This window comes from Camellia sinensis, chromosome 8 (genome assembly GCF_055761805.1).
Source record: "Camellia sinensis isolate YWXY chromosome 8, ASM5576180v1, whole genome shotgun sequence".
Classification (NCBI taxonomy): domain Eukaryota; kingdom Viridiplantae; phylum Streptophyta; class Magnoliopsida; order Ericales; family Theaceae; genus Camellia; species Camellia sinensis.
In genome coordinates, this window is record NC_138968.1 from 14,083,484 (window position 1) to 14,088,095 (window position 4,612).

Genomic DNA, 4,612 nt, shown 5'->3' on the forward strand with positions numbered 1-4,612 from the left:
AGGAGGCTATGGTTCTGTCTATAAAGGAAAGCTTAGAAGTGGTCATCTTGTAACAATAAAAGTATTGGGCAAGCCCAAAGCCAATGGATAAGAATTTATCAATGAAGTTGCTACCATAGAAATGATTCATCATGTTAATGTGATTCAACTAATTGGATATTGTGCAGAGAGATCTAAGCGAGCTCTTATATATGACTTCATGCCAAATGGGTCTCTGAAAAAGTATATATTTTCTCAAGAAGGATATATACCATTGAGTTGTAAGCAAGTGTACAAGATTTCTCTAGGAGTGGCTCGCAGGATTGAATATTTACATCGGGGTTATGACATGCAAATTTTTGCATTTTGATATCAAGCCTCACAACATTCTTCTTGATAAGAATTTCACTCCAAAAGTTTCCGACTTTGGGCTTGCAAAATTGTATTCAACTGATAATAGCATTGTGACTTTGACTGCAGCAAGGGGGACAATGGGTTATATGGCTCCAGAGTTATTCTACAAAAACATTGGAGGCGTTTCATATAAACCTGATGTTTATAGCTTTGGAATGTTGTTGATGGAAATGATTGGTAGGAGGAGGAATTTGAATGCCTTTGCTAATCATGCAAGCCAAATTTACTTTTCTTCTTGTATTTATGATCAATTCAAAGAAGGAAGGGACATGGAAATGGGAGAGACTAATGAGGACGAAGGGGTGATGGTGAAGAAGATGATAATAGTGGCTTTGTGGTGCATACAAAGGAAGCCTAGTGACCGTCCCTTGATGAACGAAGTTGTAGAAATGCTTGAAGGGAATGTTGAACAATTGCATATGCCTCCCAAACCTTTTCTATGCCCACAAGAGATGCCAACTGAAGATCATAAAATTGACACAAATCCTACAGATTTGCCTATGCCATCAAGTGAATGCAGAAATTCCATCACTTTGAATGTAAGTGAACCTTAAATGGTTTCATATCAAATGCTTTATATTTAAGTAAATTATAATTGTTGGCATCCTCTATTGCTTATGTATTATTGAGGCAGCCTTATTAAACACATGATGGGGAAACTATATATGCATCATTAGATTTAATTTTTGTACGAAAACTTACAAATTTCATTATTGGATAGCTTCCTTTGGATTGCATTTCAATTTTTCTTGAAAGATTTTCCTAGTTAAAACTAGCTTGATTGGAGCTATGCAAGTATAATTTTTTTTTTTTAATAAAAAAATTTGGATTCATTTGTCATTGTTTAGAAATTTTCTTTGAGACTGTACAATAACACCTAAATTTTTTAATTGTAAGTTATGGCATTTACAATAAAGAAAAATAAATTAAATACACAAATTATAATTTAAACGTGATTCGGCAATATGGTTACGTTCATAGAGGGAAGGAGATCAAACCCACTACATGGAATAAAAATTACAGAATTTTGAACATCTGAACTTAACCAGTGTACAATAAAAACCCTAACAAAAAATATAACATATATGATATACCTTTAAAACTTTGGATTAGACCTCAGACCTCAAGCATGGGCCTAGGTGAAGCATGATTTGGCTTTTTACTCCAATTTTCAACTTCAACCCTCCACTTCTATAAAAAGCCCCCTACAGTAATTTTGAATGTGTAGTAAAAATATAAGACAAACAAAAGCTTTCACCTTAAACCAAAAAAGTAAGTTGGAAAAAATAAAGATGAATTTTCCATAAAAAAAAATCTTTTAAAAGATCAACATTTTGTAGGATGATAACAATTAGGAAAATATTTTGTTGCATTTTTTTCTTTTTAATCTCATTAATCCTTAGAAATTTTTAGGTAGTTGACTTGTAAGTCAACTTCCAACTCTCTATCTCAAATCTGTTTGAACAGCTATTTCTTCTTCTTCTTTTTTTATTTTTTATTTTTATTTTTATTTTTAAAACTTAGTTCTTAATTCTACAATAATTAGCTGCTTTCACTTTTTTTCTTCTTGCACTGTGTCCATACTCGACTCTCCAACACTCCTAATGCTTTAGAATATTTTTTTTAAAAAAAATATTTATTTATTAGTTTTTAGGATAATGAAAAAAGAAAATTAAATTTATTTAAATGAAAAATATTTTTTTTAGTTTTAAAAAGTGTAAATTAGCTATTTCTTCTTCTTCTTAGAAACTAAGTTGGAAGTTGAATTAAGAACTAAGTTTTCTTTTTAATCTCATTAATCCTTAGAAATTTTTAGGTAGTTGACTTGTAAGTCAACTTCCAACTCTCTATCTCAAATCTGTTTGAACAGCTATTTCTTCTTCTTCTTTTTTTATTTTTTATTTTTATTTTTATTTTTAAAACTTAGTTCTTAATTCTACAATAATTAGCTGCTTTCACTTTTTTTCTTCTTGCACTGTGTCCATACTCGACTCTCCAACACTCCTAATGCTTTAGAATATTTTTTTTTAAAAAAATATTTATTTATTAGTTTTTAGGATAATGAAAAAAGAAAATTAAATTTATTTAAATGAAAAATATTTTTTTTAGTTTTAAAAAGTGTAAATTATTTTGGAATTAAAGTTTTAACAATTCCATCCCAATCACTCTACTAATATGATTTTTTTCAATAATAACCCGTACTCAAATATTTAAGAGAATAATTATTTGAATTTTTAAAACAACACTAGTGAGTTTAAAAAACGTCCAAAAAAATAATTATTATAGCAATACTCTTTGCGGTGTAGTGTTGTATAATTTGATGATAAAATTATAACTAAATTGTGGATGGTGACAAATTTATTATCAATAATCAAATCGCAATTTAGGCAGTTGTACTTGTTAGTTAATTGAAGAATAATTTTAAACAATTATCAAATGTATGCATATAATATATAACACTATTTTGCATAATATTTTGCATACATAGAGCACTAATTTGCAACAAATTCTACATCTCAAATATCACTCACATTTATTTTTAATTTTATATTACATTGGAAATAAATAAATATATATTATGTATATGTGTATTAACTATGGTAGAGGATAGGACTGTGCAAAATACTACCTAATCCGCTAAAACTGTGCAATTCTCATTGATTTATCTACTAACTGCGAATTAAATTTTGAAACTTATATTCGCCTTCAAAACTACTCTGTTATTATTAATACATACATTTTTTGAATCTCTAATAACACATCAAAGTAAAAATGAGTGTGAGAGAGATTTATGTGAAATTTGTTACAAATTAGTAGTTTTATTTATGAAAAATATATGTAAAATTAGTTTGTATTATGTATATGAAATGTATTATTCAACTTAGTGTTATATATTATGCAATTAGTTGATAATTGTTTAAAAATATTCTTCCATAAACTAGCAAATTGAAAACGCTCCAAACTGCCCAAACCATGAATTGATTATTTGTCAATCTATCATTCACGGTTTAATTTATAATTTTATTCTCAAACCGACCGACCCGCATCGCGGACAGCACTAGTAGAAGGGAACGATTTCATAGACAGATTATAAATTTGAAATTAATATCAAATTAACTCGCAATTGGCAAGTAAATCGGTGCAAATTAAACAATTTTAACTAATTAAACAATATTTTGTATAATCATACTCTCCAATTTGATCCTCTCCATTCTATTCATGTAATAAAAGATTTTCATTTCTTATCTAATAGTTCTAAAAAAAATTAATGTAAAATTATAGTTATTTTAACAGTAATATTTGGTCTACACAAAATCCTTAGAAATGAATTGTGAAGAAAAAAAAAAAAAAAAAAAAAGGAAGGGGTGATTGGAGAACTGACCTCTACACCCTCACCGTCACTCCTCCGCCGACCACCGTGAACCACCTACCCTCTTTCATGACCCTCGTCGCTGCAAGTCCAACCCCCTTTTCTGCGATTGTAGATCGCGAGTCACTGCGCTAGACTGAGAAGAAAGAATGGTAGGAAATGGTCGGTTTAAAAGCACCATTTTCACTCTCTTTCTTTAAAACTCCAGTGATCAAAACCCACATTCTTCCACACCCACACACACACACACACACACAAATAGAAAAAAAAAACTGCCTTTTTTTTTCTTTCTGCTCTAGCCTAGTTTGTAAAAGCAGAACCACTACTCTCAACTGAACTTAGCAAGAAAACAGAGATGGGTTGTGTTGCCTCTAAAATGGGGATTTCATCTTCTAAAATAATTTAAATTTAAAGAAATATTTTATCCACAATTTTGATAGTTTCATCCACACGACTCTGTTTTCTGATTCTTCTATTAATCTCTTGGCTCTTGCTCACATTAAAATCAAAGGAAAACGGAGGTAAAAGGGGTTGAGAGCAATTGGAGTCGAGAGAGAGAGAGAGAGAGAGAGATGTGGTCGGTGTTGGATTGTGGTTGTGTTGGAAAATAATCAGCTTGGTTGGTTTTGAAACTCAAGATTCACTGAAATTAAAAAAAAAAAATTATTTTTTATATTTTTTTGTTTTTATTAAATTTTTTAATATTTTAATTTTTAAGTATTTTTTTTTATTTTTAGATACATTTAATATAATTACACTTAAAAATTATAATATTTGTAAAAAAAATCTTTAAAAAATTCATTAAATAACAAAAATACAAAACAAAACAAAAAATTCAGTAAATTTTTT

The 4,612-nt window shown here is 29.1% G+C and overlaps 1 long non-coding RNA gene and 1 pseudogene across 1 annotated transcript; one reads left to right on the top strand and one right to left on the bottom strand.

Annotated features, from left to right (window-relative positions):
- The first annotated feature begins 323 nt into the window (after window positions 1–323).
- Window positions 324–947, top strand: LOC145797562 (rust resistance kinase Lr10 pseudogene; annotated as a pseudogene).
- Window positions 948–1,332: 385 nt separating this feature from the next.
- Window positions 1,333–4,359, bottom strand: LOC145796827 (uncharacterized). Its single transcript, XR_014337382.1, has 2 exons — window positions 3,776–4,359; window positions 1,333–1,598 (listed from the first exon to the last, which is right to left on the bottom strand). It is a non-coding gene; the product is annotated as an uncharacterized LOC145796827 (long non-coding RNA).
- Between the last annotated feature and the right edge of the window lie 253 nt (window positions 4,360–4,612).